This window comes from Bison bison, unplaced genomic scaffold (genome assembly GCF_000754665.1).
Source record: "Bison bison bison isolate TAMUID 2011002044 unplaced genomic scaffold, Bison_UMD1.0 scf7180017864458, whole genome shotgun sequence".
In the NCBI taxonomy this organism is placed as follows: Eukaryota; Metazoa; Chordata; class Mammalia; order Artiodactyla; family Bovidae; genus Bison; species Bison bison.
Window position 1 is genome coordinate 5,676,306 of NW_011495020.1, and position 18,895 is coordinate 5,695,200.

The 18,895-nt window shown below is 37.2% G+C and overlaps 1 protein-coding gene across 9 annotated transcripts in view; it reads left to right on the forward strand.

Moving 5' to 3' along the window:
* CLOCK (clock circadian regulator) overlaps positions 1–18,895 on the forward strand; it is a 111,564-nt gene that overhangs the window by 10,657 nt on the left and 82,012 nt on the right. Inside the window, exons 3-4 of one of the 9 annotated variants that reach the window (XM_010859681.1) lie at positions 7,937–7,989; positions 8,631–8,717. The exons of 4 other annotated variants lie outside the window; for them this stretch is intronic. The gene's annotated coding sequence lies outside the window, so the exon portion shown is untranslated. Of the gene's footprint in view, positions 1–7,163; positions 8,718–17,116; positions 17,765–18,895 lie in introns of those variants that run through there. 4 more of the 9 variants (XM_010859680.1, XM_010859682.1, XM_010859679.1 and 1 more) reach the window with 4 other exon arrangements.

Below are 18,895 nucleotides of genomic sequence, written 5' to 3' on the forward strand. Positions count from 1 at the left end.
CCCCCCAAAATAAAATCTGTCACTGTTTCCATTGTTTCCCCATCTATTTACCATGAAGTGATGGGACCAGATGCCATGATCTTAGTTTTCTGAATGTTGAGTTTCAAGCCAGCTTTTTCACTCTCCTCTTTCACTTTCATCAAGAGGCTCTTTAGTTCTTCTTCACTTTCTGCCATAAGGGTGATGTCATCTGCATATCTGAGGTTATTGATATTTCTCCCGGCGATCTTGATTCCAGCTTGTGCTTCCTCCAGCCCAGCGTTTCTCATGATGTACTCTGCATATAAGTTAAATAAGCAGAGTGACAGTATACAGCCTTGACATATGCCTTCCCCAATTTGGAAGCAGTCTGTTGTTCCATATCCAGTTCTAACTGTTGCTTCTTGACCTGAATACAGATTTCTTAGGAGGCAGGTCAGGTGGACTGGTATTCCCATCTCTTTAAGAATTTTCTCCATGTCTTCCAATCCACAAACATAGATTTTCTTTTGATTTCTTTTAGCTATATTTTATAGTTTTCATTGTACACGCTTTCACCTCTCTGGTTAACTTTATTTCTACATTTTTTTTGGGGGGTGCTATTGTAAATGTAGTTGTCTACTTAAATTTCTGTTTTGAATTGTTCATTAGTAATGTTTAGCAACAGAACTGATTTTTGAATGTTTGAGTTTGTATTGGGCAACTTTGCTAAAATCATTTATTTGTTTTAATCGGCTTTTTACGTGTGAAATCTTTAGGGTTTTCTGCATATATGATCATACGATCTGTGAACAGAGGTAGTTTTTTGCTTCATCCTTCCATATTTGAATGACTTTTGTTTCTCTTCTTGCCTAATTGCCTTAGCTAGGATTTCCAGCTCTATGTTGGATACAAGTAATGCAAATAGGTATCCTTGCTTTGTCCATAATTTTTCAGTTTTCTTTCAGTCCAGAAGCTTTCATTTTTTATTATTGAATGATGTTAGCTATGACTATTTCATATATGGCTGTTGTTATGTTGAGGTGGTTTGCTTCTGTTTCTAGTTTGTTTAGTGTTTTTATTGTGAAAGAATGTTTGATGTTGTCAAATGCCTTCATTACTTGAAGTCATCTTCCCCACCATCTTCATTCGGTTGATGTGGTATATGACAGTGGTTGATTTTCATGGTTTAAATCATCCTTGCATTCTGGGTATAAATAACCACTTGATCATGGTGTATAATCCATTTAATGTGGTATTGAATTTGATTTGTTAGTATTTTGTCTGAGGATTTTTGCATCAGTATTCATCAGGAATATTGGTCTGTATTTTTTTTGTGTTGTGTCTTTTTCTGCTTTTGGTATCAGAGTAGTACTGGCATCATGAAATGAGGTGAAAATGTTCCTTCCTGTTTAATTATTTGGAAATGTTTGAGGAGGATTGGTATATTTTTTAAATGTTATGGAGAATTTTTTCCTGTGAAGCCACCTGGTCCTAGGCTTTACTTTATTGAGATCTGCTTTTATTTCTTGATTTATTGTCATTGTTCAGTCTCTCAGTTGTGTCCAACTCTTTGCCACTCCATGGACTGCAGCATGTCAGGCTTCCCTGTCCTTCACCGTCTCCTGGAGCTTGCTCAATCTCATGTCCATTGAGTCAGTGATGCCATCAAACCATCTCATCCTCTGTCATCCCCTTCTCCTCCTGCCTTCAATCTTTCCCAGCATCACGGTCTTTTCAAATGAGTCAGCACTTCACATTAGGTGGTACTGAAGCTTCAGCTTTAGCATCAGTCCTTCCAATGAATATTTAGGATTGATTTCCTTTAGGATTGACTGGTTTGGTCTCCTTGCTCTCCAAGATTATTCTCAAGAGTCTTCTCAAGCACCACAGTTCAAAAGCATCAGTTCTTCAGTGCTTAGCCTTCTTTATGGTCCAACTCTCACAACCATACATGACCACTGGAAAAACCATAGCTTTGACTATACAGACCTTTGTCAGCAAAGTAATGTCTCTGCTTTTCAATATGCTGTCTAGGTGTGTCATAGCCTTTCTTCCAAGGAGCAAGTGTCTTTTAATTTCATGGCTGCAGTCACCATCTGCAGTGATTTTGGAGCCCAAGAAAATAAAGTCTGTTTCCATTTTTCCCCCATCTATTTGCCATGAAGTTACGGGACCAGATGCCATTATGTTAGTTTTTTGAATGTTGAATTTGAAGCCAGCTTTTTCAGTCTCACCTTCATCAAGAGGCCCTTTAGTCCCTCTTCGCTTTCTGCCATAAGGGTGGTGTCATCTGCATATCTGAGGTTATTGATGTTTTTCTGGCAATCTTGATTCCAGCTTGTGCTTCATCCAGTCCAGCATTTCTCATGACGTACTCTGGATATAAGTTAAATAAGCAGGGTGACAATTTATAGCCTTGATGTACTCCTTTCCCAATTTTGAACTGGTCCATCGTTTCATGCCCAGTTCTAACTGTTGCTTCTTGACCTGCATACAGGTTTCTCAGGAGGCAGGTAAGGTTTATTTCTTGATTAATTCACTTTAAATTATTCTCTTGATTTTGCTGAGAGTGATGAGGATTTAGCTTACTTTTGCTGTCCTTAATCACTCATCTCTCTTCATCCCAAAGTTTGAAACAGTATAATGTTTTCATTTGGTACCTGTGCAGTTGTAAATAAAATGTTTCTTAGACATTATATTTTAAATTCCTACTATGTAAGATAAGGATAGTAGGGCCTTTATCCATTTCTCTATCTTGTCTTGTCTTCTCCTTCACTTTCATTTCTACCTTTTCTTTTGTGTTTGACCAGGTTGATCACATAACATTTTTTTCTGTTGTATAATGAGATTAAGACATTGCAGTGGGTAAGACTCCATGCTCGCAATGCAGAGGGCACAGGTTTGATCCCTGGTGGGGGAACTGAGACCCTGCATGCTGCATGGTATGGCCAAAACAAAACAAAAACATTCAGGCTTTTCAGTAGGTTGATTCTAAAAGCTGAACACAATAAATTACAGTTACTCATTGAGCTGTTTGTTTTTCATGAATACAAAGTTATAATGGAACTCAAAAAAAACAGGATATCAAGGTAAGTTTGGTTATCTTAGGGCAAATTTTTTCACAATCACGCGACTAGTTTGCCTTATATTCTGAGTTGTTTGTTTAATCTTGTTCATCTTCACCTCCTGCAGTCTGTAATTACCTTTTTTTCTTTGGTAGAAATGTTTCCTGCTTGAATCACAGTATCTTATTTGTTGAAAAGAATCCCTGGTTTTCCTAGAGACATCCCTTTTAGAGTTTTCCTACTTCTTCCTTCAGTCTTCGTAAGAAGGAAGCCTGCTGAGTATCTAACATTCTGAGATATTCTTCCACTGCATTTCTGGGTTAGGTTTATTGTTCCTTAGATATCGCATCTTCCTGTTTCATGGCATTCTCCTTCTTTTTGCTGGAATATGTTCCAAATTAACATCAATATACAGGATACTTAAGATGAAACATTCTTGAATGCCTAAACATGGCTTTTACCTGGTTCATAATTGCTTGATAGTTTGAGTGTAGAAATTTAGATTCAGAGTGAATTTCCTTTTGAACTTAGGAGCTTTTCTCTGTTATGTTTAGATCAAGATGGTAGGAAATCTGATGCTACTCTGAGTCTTGTTATATTTTTATAACCCTTTCCCTCTCTCTCTTTGGAAACTTTAGTATCTTACTGTTGTCTTTGTAGTTCTGGAATTTTATAGTTACATATCTAGGTATATGCCCAGTAGGTCACTGTGTCTGACTCTTTTTGCGACCCCATGGGCTGTAGCCTGCCAGGCTCCTCTATCCATGGAATTTTCCAGGCAAGAATATTAGAGTGGTTGCCATTTCTTCCTGCAGGGGATCTTCCCAACCCAGGGATCGAACCCACATTGCCTGTGTCTGCTACATTGGCAGGTGGATTCTTTACCATTGTGCCCTCAGTGAAGCCCTGTGTCTAGGTATGAGTTGTTATTCTATCTGAATTCTCTGGAGTTGGTAGACCTTTTCCGTTGAAATGCCGGTGTTTCCGTTCAGGTATGGGAAATGTTCTCACTGTTTTTTGGTAATATTTCTTGGTTTTCTATGTTCTTTCACTTTGGAATGCTCATCAGCAGAATATTGGCTTTCTGGTTTGATCCTTATGTCATATCTCTTATGTTTTCTGTCATTGCCTTTTTATTCCTTATTTTTACAGATTTCTTTGGCTATATGTTCCTGCTTTTCTGTGAATGTCTGTAAGCAGATTGTAAGTATTCCAGTACCTTTGCTTATTTTCTGTTTGTATTATTTCAGGAGGCAACATGGTGTAGTTTTTAAAAGCATATATAATAGAACTAGACTGCTAGACTGTGTCTGTTAAGATTCCAGCTCCACTACTTAATAACCATATGACCTTAGGTAAATTATTTAACCTTTCTCTGCTCTGTTTCTGAACTATGAAATGAGGATAACTACTTTGTGGGCAAAGGAGTTCATATTTGTAAAGTATTTACAACAATTCTGGGTGTTGTAAAATCTGTATCATTGTAGCATTCTGTTTTTGTTTCATTGAATGCAGTTTCTTTAGGAGTGTCTTAAGGATATTTTAATTGTTTAATTCTTTTCTTCTGTACCTGAATACTTTGTGAGTCTTCTGGGGTTAATTTATTATTTACCTTTGTCTTTTTCTAGCTGTGGTTTTTCCTCATATGAAATTACATAGTTGACTCATGTATATTGCTACAGGAATGTCTTGATGACTTTCTATAGCTACAGTTGGGGTGTTTTTTTCTTGTTGGATAGGTGGGATTTTTTCCTAAGTGCTTTCTCTGTTTGAAAAGACTGGTTGGTAATTCTTAGTACATAGATGGAGTGTCTTGTCTGCTGGCAAGTTTAGGTTTAGAGCAGAAGAGCAGGGGACCTATTGTGATTCTCAGGAGCTTTCTATTTGTCGTATTGACAACAGACATGGCTAGGCACTAACATTCCTCTGGTTTCTTTATGAGCAGGTTGCCAGATTTCTGCTAGATTTCTTTAGAAAAGAGTGGCACAGTTTTTGGCTTAGGGGTGCCACTGGGCCTTGCCTAGCCAAGGAATGGGTGTAGAGAAAGGAGACAGGTAACTTTTTCCTAGGTCACTAGTATTCAGCCTCTTTATCTGCTAACTTGAGTCTAGAGTCTCAGAACGATGGACTCAGGCCTCCACGGTAGTCCCTGTGTGTGTGAATTTTGTACTGTGCTTTCCCTAGTTTTGCTTAACCTGTTAACACACTTTGGATCTTCTTTCCATTCTCTAGAAATCTACTGTGTCATTTCATCCCTTCATAACTTCCTACTCCATTCTTTTCATTGTTTTATAGATCTTAAACTTTTTGTACTTCTGTGCTGTCTTACCAGTAGGCATTCCAAAGGTGAAAGTGAGACAAAACTGTCATCATTATCTTTCATTCTTCAGGTTTTCTTTTTTTAAGGAAAAAAAAAAAAAAGAATGAAAGGAATTGTCACTTCACTTCTAAATACTTCTGTAGTTAAAAAGTTCTGATTCAAACAATATAAAAACATATTTTGTTTTTTTTTCCTTTTATTTTTATTTTTTTAATTTTATTTTATTTTTAAACTTTACATAATTGTATTAGTTTTGCCAAATATCAAAATGAATCCATCACAGGTTATGTTTTTAATACCTCTAAGTGTTAGCTGCTCAGTCGTGTCCAACTCTTTGTGAGCCCACAGACTAGCCCACCAGCTCCTCTGTCCATGGGATTTCCGAGGCAAAAATACTGGAGTGGGTAGCGATTTCCTTCTCCAGGGGGTCTTGACCCAGGGATCAGACCCGGGTCTCTCACATTGTAGGTGGATTTTTTACCGCCTCAGCCACCAGGGAGGGTAAAATATTTCTATATGTTTTTTAAAAAGTAAAGATATGTTCTTACATAAACTCTATCATATCTAACCAAATTAACCATAGTTTCTTAATATTATATAATACCTAGTTCTTACTCAGATCTTTTCCAGTTGTTTGAAAAATACCTTTTTATATTGTTTGAATCAGAATTCAGATGGGATATTACCAGTTAGTTGTTATGTTTCTTGAGTCCTTTTTTTCTTAAGAGTACAGTTTATTCGGGAGAAGAGTGATATTGGTTTGTAGATCACCGTTGATAGAAAATGTTTGTACCAGCTATGTATTACACAGTTCTGCTCCAGTTTCTTAAGAATTCAAAATCTTCCTCAAATAACATACGCTTTTGTTTTAATGGAATACATAACAACAGTAGTACAGAATAGAATGATGAACTCTCAGCTTTAATAACTATCAACTCAGGACCTGTCTTGTTTCATCTGTACCTTCAGCTGTGTACCTTCTCCTGAATCTGTTTGAAGTATATTCCACATCTAATTCATCTGCAAATATTTCTAAGTGTGTGTGTGTGTGTGTGTGTGTGTGTGTGTGTGTGTGTGTGATATATATGAAACTAGGTCAGTTCTATAAAATATTTCTCATTCTGAATTTATCTGGTTTCTTCTTCTTGATGTCATTTTACTTCTTTTCTGTATTGATTTAAATGGAACGTTTGCTCTAAAGCAGTGTTTCTCAAGCTTTTTTTTCATTATTACTCCTTTAAAGGCCCTTTTTAGACCTTTTTTTTTTCCTTTATTGTCTGCTCCATGAGACCCAAGAGTAGAGCATTGTGCTTTGGAAGGCAAGAAACTGTTTTAATTTCTACTGAAGATTTTTTTCACCCCTGGATGTGACACTGCAACTGTTAAGAATATACAATATAAAGATTTGATACTGTAGTTTGACTCTTTGTTGTTGTTCTTTAGTCGCTAAGTTATGTTTGATTCTTTGTGACCCCATGAACTGCAGCATGTCAGGCTTCCCTGTCCTTCACTATCTCCTGCAGTTTGCTCAAACTCATGTTCATTGAGTCGGTGATGCCATCCAGTGATCTCATCCTCTGTTGCCCCCTTCTCCTCCTGCCCTCAGTCTTGCCCAGCATCAGGGTCTTTTCCAGTGAACTGGCTCTTAACATCAGGTCACCAAAGTATTAGAGCTTCAGCTTCAGCATCACTCCTTGCAGTGAATATTCAGTGTCAATATCCTTTAGGATTGACTGGTTGGATCTCCTTGCAGTCCAATAGACCCTCAAGAGTCTTCTCCAGCACCACAATTCGAAAGCATCAATTCTTTGGCACTCAACTTTATTATGGTCCAGTTCTCACATTTGTACTTTACTATAGAAAAACTGGAAAAAGCAAAGAGTTTGATTCTTTACATAAGAACATTTTATAAGTAGGATATGTTATAAAAATGTAATTGCTAGGGGGTATCAATTTTCATTTCAGTGAGTAAAACTCCATGAGGGCAGGAATTTGGTGTTTTTTCCCCGTTATCATTGGATATGTAGAACCTATCATAGTAAGTGAATGAATGAACAAGGAACAGAATTTCCAACTCCTTGTCTAACGGAACTGCTAGTTAAAAGAGAAATAACCCAATTAATGTGAAATCTTTTGTTTTTGTTAATCAGTCTTTAAAATAGTACTTTTCCTATTGAAGGGTAATTAAAATTCTTTTAATATGGTGGAAAGAAGTATCTTTAACATTTCTAATAATTTTCATTTCAATTGTTAATAAAAATTAATGATGATAATTGGACTGTTCATAAAACCATACTGGAAATAGAGAGTAATAAAAAGCACCTATCTCATAGGGATGTTGTGAGGATTAAATTAGTTAATACATGTAAAGCACTTACAACTAGACTTGACACATAATAAAATGCTTGACAACTATTCACTAGTAATTGAGGATGGTGCTGGGACTCTTCTTTTCCTTCATTTTGCAGGAGGGCTCCTGATGGTTAGTTGATCAGTTCTTCCATTCATAGTGAGGTTTTCTCTCAAGCCCTTGCAAAAGCTCCACAAAAGGATCATCCTCCTTAAGACTTTCCATCAACTTTCTTTCCAGGAGTCCTCTTCTAAGACCCTTGATGATAGAGGACTGAGAAGAGCTGCAGAATGGTAATTATATTGCAGTCAAGTGGTGAGGGCTTAAAATGAACTCTGCCTGTTAGCTCTGTGTGACTGAGTGATACAGGGCAAATTGTTTTAATACCTTGCTTTCTTCCTTTGGCCATGTCTCATCTCAGAGAATGACCTTCTCATCTCTTTTCTTACTCTGAGCAGCCATACTCGACTTTTTACTTTCACACAGATGCCATATCCTCTCCTACATCTGCCCCTTTGAACATGCTGTTCCCCTTAATGTAATATGTTCTTTCTCTCCCCTCCCCAGTTGCTTTATTTGGTCAGATCCTACTCATGCTTGCATTAATTGCCTCTTTTCTAGGAGACATTTTCTAATAAATTCCCACCAGACTAGTGTGTATCTCTGCCATGCTCCCCTTTCACACCATCATGGTTTTAAAACCTTTCATCCCATTTGGAGTAACCCTACAGACTGAGCTCCAGAGGGGTTGATAGAATCTGACGTGTTCATTGCTGCATCCCCAATTCCTGGCACATAGGAAACCTCAATTAATGTGGTATACTTGGATGGAAAAAAAAATACTGGCAGTATTGTTACTTAGAATTTGGTTAATATTATTTCCACAGCTGCCCTTGTTTCATGGATTTTTTTATTTTTTATTTTTCCTGTAAAGCTGCTGAAACTTAGAAGCTGATTTTGTCACAGTGTTAGATGCCTTTGGAAAATTCTGCATTCCTCTTAGATGAATCTTTACAACTTGGTGAGTTTCACTAGATATCTTCAGTCTTCATTTTGAGCTCAGAAGTATGCCTTCTCTTCTTGTTTTTTTTTTTTTCCTGACATAAATATTGGGTACAATGAGGTTTGCAATCTCCTTGCAAGGAGCATAGGACCAATTATTATAAAAACATTTAGAGCATAGACTGCTACCTTCTTTGATAGCTTTTATTTATCTTTAGAATTTTTATTCTCAAGAGAAGTGAAAAATTATTGAAAGATAATTGATATCCAGATGTATTTCAGCAGTTCTTGAAATTCTTAAAAGTTAGCATCTGAAAGTAAGAGCTACAGTGTGTCTTTTTTTTGTTGTTGTTGTTGAGAGAAAGGTGATTTGCAAATGAATGAAAAGTAGAATAAGAATTATTTCATGTCAGGTTTTAGGTTTAGACATCAGTTGACTGAGGTAAAGACGGGCCAGTCACCTGCTACAACTCCAGCTTATAAGCAGGTCTGTCCATCCAGGGTTTGCACACTACCAAATCCAGTCTACTGCCTGTTTGGTATGACCTGTGAACTAAGAATAGTCTTTACATTTTTAAATGGTTGATGGAAAAAATTCCTGGAAGAAGAAGACTACTTTGCAATATGTTGAAATTATATGAAACTCAGGTTTACTGTTTATGAATAAAGCTTTATTAAAATACAGCCGATCTTAATTTTTTTACACATTGCGTATGGCTGTTTTCAGGCTATAGAGGCAGAGTTAGGGAGTTGCATCAGAGACCTTAGGGCCCAGAAAGCCAAAAATATTTACTTTATGACCCTTCATAGAGTAAGCTGGAGAAGAAAATGGCAACCCACCCCAGTATTCTTGACTGGAGAATCCCAGGGAAGGAGGAGCCTGATGGGTTGCCGTCTATGGGGTCGCACAGAGTCAGACACGACTGAAGCGACTTAGCAGCAGCATAGAGTAAGTTAGCTGACCTCTGCTCTACCTAGTTGGAAAAGTATTTATAGATTGAGTGCTAAGATAAGAAATGAGTTGGGGGAAATTAGAGGGAGGTAAGAGTTAATAACCAATTCTCAGTGACTGAACTTACACTTTTTTTCTATCTTGGGAAGTGTAATCCATATTCTCATTAGACCTGTGTTGCTGTTTTCAAGCAGGCAATAAGTTGATTCTGGTATTACTTCTCTTCTAAAGTGAATGTAAATGGACATATTAGGAAGAAAATTAAAATAGTACTCTCAGTTTTTTACCACGTTTTAGTGATACCACAGTGTCTTAAGCAGTGCGTGTGTGCAAGTTGCTTCAGTTGTGTCCAGCTTTGCAACCCAGTGGACTATAGCCCGCCTGGTTCCTCTGTCCATGGGATTCTCCAGGCAAGAATACTGGAGTGGGTTGCCGTGCCCTCGTCCAGGGGATCTTCTCAACCCAGGGATCGAACCCACGTTTCTTATGTCTCCTGAATTGGCAGGCAGGTTCTTTACCACTAGCACCAGCTGGGAATCCTGCTTAAACAGACTGTCCTCTAAATCATGATTAAAAGAAGCAGATATCAAGCACACAAAAATAGTAGGTCATATTGCCTTGCTTAAGCCATACCCTCATGGGAAACAGCAGTGATAAAAATTAAGCCATTAATGAAAATTGGACTTAGTTATGTAATTTAGGGTTGGTAAATTTTGTGCTAGCCACCACGGTCATATGATTAACTCAAATTAATAGAAAACCAGTGTAAATTGTGTTAAAGAATAATAAAAAAGTTCTAGCTAAACTGTAAAAAGCTATAGCTAAAATAAAAATAAACTACAGAAGTGACTTTAACAGTTCTTGATCACACGACAGCTAAGACTCAATCCAGGATTAGATAACCCATTATGCTTAGCCCTAAACTCAGATAATTACAGTAACAAAATTATTTGCCAGAGTTCTATTAGCAGTAGCTTAAAACTCAAGAGACTTGATGGTGCTTCATACCCCTCTAGAGGAGCCTGCTCTATGATTGATAAACTCTGATAAACCTCACCAGCATTTGCTAATTCAGTCTATATACTGCTGTTTTCAGCAAACTCTTAAAAAGGAATAATAGTGTAATTATTACACATAAAAATGTTAGGTCAAAATGTAACTTGTAGGATGGGAGGAAATGGACTATATTTTCTATTTCAAGAGCATGTTTCTCATTATACGAAAGTTTTTATGAAACTGAAAACCAAAGGAGGCTATGGTAGTAAATTAAGAAGAGGGTGCCTAGTTGAATCAGGCCATCAAGCATGTACACTCCATCCATCACCCTCTTCAATTATTAATAATCTTTATAATCTCTTAGCAAGTACCAAACACATATGAGGAGATAAAGTATTACTGAGGGAAGCATACTAGAAAGTGTGCTTGAATAAATCAAAGGATAGCGTAAATAAAAGCACCTAGTTTATTTTACCCTCAGGAGTTTCATAGTTTATGGATACTTTAAATTTGTCCCAAATTTCCCACAAATTCAACTGTTATAAGCAGATTAAATAAATTATTCACCCAGTATTTAAAGTATAAGAGATGGAAATTTAAAAATTTGGAGTGCTATGTAGAAAATACTGTAAGGGCCTGATTTTTAAAAAAAAGCATTAAAAGTAATAAAAAAAACCCAAACCTTTCCCCTTTTACATTTTGTATAATGATTTAACTAGGAAATTTTTAACAAAGAACTTAAATCCCCAGAAGCCAGATGAGCTCCTTATGAACAGTTTATTAGAACAAACTCATCTATATAGCAAAATTCTGAGAAGATTTATAAGTAGAGGTGACAAGCCTAACAAGCCTGATGAGAGCTGGTTGTCCAAAAAAAAAAATCTTAAATCATAGTTCAACTTTACAAACTATTAAAAAATCAGAAATTTTAATGTATTTTTAAATGTTAATCTAAAAAGTTTCAACTTCTTAGAAACAGGATACAACCTTATCTAGAGAGTAAAAATAACACCATAGTTGCCTTAAAAAACAGCCATCGATTAAGCGTTCAAGCTTGGCAACACATTTACCTTAATACCAACAATAAATCGACTCCTAGTTTAATACTGGACTAGTCTATTAATTAAAAGAAACAGTAATGTTAATATGACTAACAGGAAATATTTCTTCTTGCATAAGCTTATATAAGTAATAGAATCACTGGTAGTTAACAACAAATCTAAGTCAGTGTTAAATTATTTATTAAAATTAGTCTCAACCTGACAGAGGTATGCACCTACCAAAAGATTTTAAAAAAGTAAAAGGAACTCAACAAGTACAAACCTTGCCTATTTACTGAGAGTATCACCTCTAGCCTGACTAGTATTAAAGGCACTGCTTGCCCAGTGACATCTATTATCCTGACCGTGCAAAGGCAGCATAATCACTTGTTTTCTGAATAAAGACTTGTGTGAGTGGCCACACAGGGTTTTCTTATCTCTTAATCAGTGAAATTGACCTTCCTATGAAGAGGTGGGAATAACAAAATAAGACCAGAGGCTTTATTTAATTAATGCCCCCCCCCCACCCACTACAATGAACTAAATCATCGTGGGATAATAAAACTTTTATATGGGTTAGCGGTTTTGTTTGGGATGATCTCAGAGAACAAAAAAGTCTCTGAATGATTAAAATTTAGACCAAATAGTCAAAATGTTTGATCCCTTACTGATCCAAAAAATTGATCAATGGAGCAAGTTATACTACAGATAACAGCATAGTCCTACTCTAGAGTTCATATCAACAGTAGGGTTTAGAATCTTGATGTTGGGTCAGGACATCCCAATGGCATAACCAGTATTAAATATTCATTTATTCAATAGTTAAAGTCCTATGTAATATGAGTTTACACCAGAGTAATCCAAGTCAGTTTCTATTATATATTTCTCCCAGTACAAAAAGATGAAAATAAGGCCTACTTTTCAAAAGCACCTTAAAACTAATTAATGATATAATCTTAATTCATGAAAACACCCTGCCAGAGAACACAGGTTAGACTGCAGAGCCTAGTAATTGTATAAAAAAATCGTTATTATTAGAGGTTCAACTCTCCTCCTAACAGAATGTTTAAAATTAACATTCTAACACTCTTCATCCTATTTCTTCTAGTCGTGGCATTCCTCACACTAATTGAATGAAAAGGTATTAGGTTACATACAACTTTGAAAAGAACCAAACTTCACTCACTCATATGGCCTACTATAGCCTATCACTGACACAGTTAAATTATTAAAGAACCACTATGACCAGCCAGTCTTCGATTTGCATATTTCTTATCACATCCATTCTAAAACTATCTAGTAGTATATACCTTTTGTGCAGCTTCTGTTTTTTCCTATGTAAGGAGTTTATCTGTAAAAGGACATTATCTGTTTCTATGAAGGAGATATATCTGTTATCATATTTTTATGTAAAAGTACTAATATATTCGGAGAAGGCAATGGCAACCCACTCCAGTACTCTTGCCTGGAAAATCTCATGGATGGAGAAGCCTGGTGGGCTGCAGTCGGTGGGGTCGCTGAGGGTCGGACACAACTGAGCGACTTGACTTTCACTTTCCATTTTCATGCATTGGAGAAGGAAATGGCAACCCACTCCAATGTTCTTACCTGGAGAATCCCAGGGACGGGGGAGCCTGGTGGGCTGCTGTCTCTGGGGTCGCACAGAATCAGACACGACTGAAGTGACTTAGCAGCACTAATATATTATTTGGAAAGTAGCTGGTGACTGACTTAGTGGAACAAGGCTAGTATGTACATTGGGGATTAAGGAACATGGTCCCTTTTGGAGTCAAGGGATAGATTGGAGGATATTTTTAAGGAGTCTTCTACAGCCTGACAGAGGCAAATTAAGGCCTCTATTAGGAGATTTAAGATGACAATTTTAGAATCTGCCTTTCTTGTGCTCTTCTTTTCTGTGGCTTCCCTGGTGGCTCAGATGGTAAAGAATCTGCCTGTGATGTGGGAGACCCAGGTTCTTTCCCTGGGTTGAGAAGATCCCCTGGACAAGGAAATGGCAACCCACTCCAATATTGTTGCCTGGAGAATTCCATGGACAGAGAAGTCTGGCAGGCTTCTGTCCATGGGTTTGTAGAGTCAGACATGACTGAGCAACTATTACTGACTTCTTGTGTCTCTAGAACATTTCACAGTTCTGTGCAGTTTGACACATTTACCACTCTGCATCCTAGTTACTTTGTTTTCAGAATAGAGAAAAATAATACCTTTCCTGTCTGAAAGTAGGAATCTTAGGTTTGCTAAATTATAAGTTTCTTAAGGGTGAGTACCATGCCTAATTTTTTTTAAATTACTGATCTCTTTGTAGCTATCGTAGATCTGGCACGTAGTTGGCACAGAGTCAATGTTTGTTGAGTAAAAGTACACGATATCTTATATCTCAAATAGCTATTTTTTCTATGCATGATCACAATAATTCCAGTTCATTTAAAGATTTGCTTACCGGGATTAGGTGTCTTTTTATTACTGTAGGAGAGAATTTTGATGAAAACAGTAATTTTTTCTGAATCCATTTCTGAATTCATTCCTTACAGATAGCTATCAAATCATTGGCCAGATTTGTCTGTTAAATTAATAATTTTTAATTTGTCTAAGTTACAATAATTTTTTGACATCTTGAGGGATAAGATTTAGCAGTATCAAATCTGGAAACCTTTTGATAATAAACCTTTAAAATATATATATATACTAAAGCCACTCTTGAGTATAAAGTTTTACATATTCTCATCTAAGTCTTCTGAAGCTTTTCCCAACTCTTCAATTGAATCTCTTTTTTAATTAAACTTCCCTGTTTGATTTGCTCAAGAACCTATGTTTTAAAATTGTGTCTTGCAGAATACCTTATAAAGACAAGATAATTTAAAAGGTGTTCCAGTTTAGTCATTCAGTCATGTCCAACTCTTTGCAGACCCATGAACCATAGCACACCAGGCCTCACTGTCCATCACCAACTCCCGGAATTTACCAAAACTCATGTCTTTTGAGTCGGTGATGCCATCTAACCATCTGATCCTCTGTCGTCCCCTTCTCCTCCTGCCTTCCCTCTTTCCCAACATCAGGGTCTTTTCAAATGAGTCAGCTCTTTGTATCAGGTGGCCAAAATATTGGAGTTTCAGCTTCAACATCATTCCTTCCAATGAACACCTAGGACTGATTTCCTTTAGGATGGACTGGTTGGATCTCCTTGCAGTCCAAGGGACTCTCAAAGAGTCTTCTCCAACACCACAGTTCAAAAGCATCAATTCTTCGGCACTCAGCTTTCTTTATAGTCCAACTCTCACATCCATACATGACCACTGGAAAAACCATAGCCTTGACTAAATGGACCTTTGTTAACAAAATAATGTCTCTGCTTTTTAATATGCTGTCTAGGTTGGTCATAACCTTGCTTCCAGGGAGTAAGCATCTTTGAATTTCATGGCTGCAATCACCATCTGCAGTGATTTTGGAGCCCCCAAAAATAAAGTCAGCCACTGTTTCCACTGTTTCCCCATCTATTTGCCATGAAGTGATGGGACCGGATGCCATGATCTTCATTTTCTGAATGTTGAGCTTTAAGCCAACTTTTTCACTCTCCTCTTTCACTTTCATCAAGAGGCCCTTTAGTTCTTCTTCACTTTCTGCCGTAAGGGTTATGTCATCTGCATATCTGAGGTTATTGATATTTCTCCCGGCAATCTTGATTCCAGCTTGTGCTTCCTCCAGCCCAGCGTTTCTCATGATGTACTCTGCATATAAGTTAAATAAGCAGAGTGACAGTATACAGCCTTGACGTACTCCTTTTCCTATTTGGAACCAGTCTGTTGTTCTATGTCTGTTCTATGTCCAGTTCTAACTGTTGCTTCCTGACCTGCATTCAGGTTTCTCAAGAGGCAGATGAGGTGGTCTGGTATTCCCATCTCTTTCAGCATTTTCCACAGTTTATTGTAATCCACACAGTCAAAGGCTTTGTCATAGTCAATAAAGCAGAAATAGATATTTTTCTGGAACTCTCTTGCTTTTTCAGTGATCCAGTGAATGTTGGCAATTTGATCTCTGGTTCCTCTGCCTTTTCTAAAACCAGCTTGAACAGCTGGAAGTTCATGGTTCATGTATTGCTGGAGCCTTGCTTGGAGAACTTTGAGCATTACTTTACTAGTGTGTGAGATGAGTGCAATTGTGCAGTAGTTTGAGCATTCTTTGGCATTGCCTTTCTTTGGGATTGAAATGAAAACTGACCTTTTCCAGTCCTGTGGCCACTGCTGAGTTTTCCACATTTGCTGGCATATTGAGTGCAGCACTTTCACAGCATCATCTTTCAGGATTTGAAATAGCTCAACTGGAATTCCATCACCTGCAGTAGCTTTGTTCGTAGTGATACTTCCTAAGGCCCACTTGACTTCACATTCCAGGATGTCTGGCTCTAGGTGAGTGATCACACCATCGTGATTATCTGGGTTGTGAATACCTTTTCTGTATAGTTCTTCTGTGTATTCTTGGCACCTCTTTAATATCTTCTGCTCAGGAGATACAATGGCTAAATCTAATACATGACAAAACTGGAGGAAGAAGAAAGCCCTTAAGGACTTTATTTACTCCTTTTAAAAAATAGATTATAAAAGGATATCTTTGTTCTTAGGTACACGTTTAAGTATTTGGAAGTAAAAGGGCATGGTATACACACCTTACTCTCAAATGTTTCAGAAAATATGTTTATCTATATGTGAAGATGACGATGCAGATGTTAAAATTTGGCAGACTGGATAAAGTATATATAGGAGATCTCCTAACATCATAGTTAAATAGTAGTATAATTTAGAACTTAAAAAAAATCTTAGGTATAGTTTATTAAGTTTTCATCTATCATGTACTTTTCTTTAATGTTCACTTCAGCTTGTTTTAATAAAAATCTATTAAATTTTCCCTTTGCTCCATAAATACGTTTTTTTTAAAAGTAGATCTATTTTTTATTATCTTAAATATTTTGAAGGAAATTCAAGAGTAAGGATCTGTTATAATGTTTTTCCAACTGGATATAAAGAATTGCAGACTTACTGGTGGGCATTTACAGTGTGATATGCATTATTTTTGGAGAAGGCAATGGCACCCCACTCCAGTACTCTTGCCTGGAAAATCCCATGGACGGAGAAGCTTGGTGGGCTGCCGTCTATGGGGTCACACAGAGTCGGACACGAAGCGACTTAGCATGCATAATTTTTAAAGCACTTTACATTTAATAATTCATTTTATTTCAGAGCAGCATTATGCTTACACCTTGTTTTGATATGCTTTTTCAAATTTGGCTTCCTTTGTTGCTCAGCTGGTAAAGAATCCATCTGCAATGCAGGAGACCTGGGTTTGAGCCCTGGTTTGGGAACATCCCCTGGATAAGGGAAAGGCTACCCACTCCAGTATTCTGGCCTGGAGAATTGAATGTGTATAGTCTGTGGGGTCTCAAAGAGTTGGAGATGACTGAGCGACTTTGACTTTTCAAATTTAGCTAGACCAGAGCTTAGATGCTAAGCCTCAGAAGCTTTGTGTTTTCTTACCTCCTTTTTTCCAGATACAGACTGTGGGAACTGGTGATTTGTAACTCAATATAGAAAGTTGATTATGTATATATTGAGAAAAAATACTATCTTAGAATTATCTAGTTTGTACATAAAAGTCTTAACTTCAGGGCAGACTTTTGTTGCCCTCATAATGTGGGAAGGATCCACACATAAGACTATTCTTCAGTAATTGTCCAGAAAAAGAAAGTAAATATGACTTTTAGTACCCAAGTAGGAGGCAGACTGATAATAGAAACCTAGTTCTACTAGACTTCAGTTTAACCAAGTAAAATAACCAAAAAATTAAAAACAGATCAAGGGACTGATGTAGTATTGCTAACTTTTAAATGCTTTTTATTGAATTAAAACATGCATGTTATACAGTCCATAAATACTGAGTGTCATTTTGATGAAATTTTATGAAGTGAACATTTGTTTAACCAATATGAATACCAAGGTCAAGATATAGAACATTTTCATCAATCCTGGAGTCTCCTTCATGCCCCCTGACAGTCATCATGCTCTCCCAAAGGTAACTGTTATTCTGGCTTGATTCAGTATTCATTGGTATTGTCTGTTTTTGAACTTAATTTTTTTTATGATCAACATCTTGTTGGCAGGAGTCATTCATATTGATTCATATGGCAGTAGCTCATCCTTTTTCATTGCTTTGTAATACTTCATTATTTGTATATACCGCAATTTATTCATCCATTGTACGGTTGATGAACATTTGGTTTATTGTCAGTTTTTGACTACTATAAACAGTTGTGCTGTGAACATTCTTGAGCATGTTTTTTGGCACATATGTATGCCTTTCTGCTGGATAAATAACCAAGGGGGAACATGCTGAGTCTCAGAGTATTTGGATGTTTAGCTCTTGTAGATGCTTCCTAGTTTAGTTTTCCAAAGTGGTTGAATCAATTTACACTTCAACCTGCATTGTACATGAGTTCTTGTTTCTCTTCGTCCTCAACAACACTTGAAATTATTAGTGTTTCAAATTAATAACTCTTCTGCTATAAAGCTAGTGAATTTTTTGTAGTTTTAATTTGTTGTTACCTGATAACTTAAAAGGTTCAGTTCAGTTCAGTTGCTCAGTCGTGTCTGACTCTTTGCGACCCCATGAATCACAGCACGCCAGGCCTCCCTGTCCATTACCAACTCCCGGAGTTCACTCAGACTCACGTCCATAGAGTCAGTGATGCCATCCAGCCATCTCATCCTCTGTTGTCCCCTTCTCCTCCTGCCCCCAATCCCTCCCAGCATCAGAGTCTTTTCCAATGAGTCAACTCTTCCCATGAGGTGGCCAAAGTACTGGAGTTTCAGCTTGAACATCATTCCTTCCAAAGAAATCCCAGGGCTGATCTCCTTCAGAATGGACTGGTTGGATCTCCTTGCAGTCCAAGGGACTCTCAAGAGTCTTCTCCAACACCACAGTTCAAAAGCATCAATTCTTCGGTGCTCAGCCTTCTTCACAGTCCGACTCTCACATCCATACATGACCACAGGAAAAACCATAGCCTTGACTAGACGGACCTTTGTTGTCGAAGTAATGTCTCTGCTTTTGAATATGCTGTCTAGGTTGGTCATGACTTTCCTTCCAAGGAGTAAGCATCTTTGAATTTCATGGCTGCAATCACCATCTGCAGTGATTTTGGAG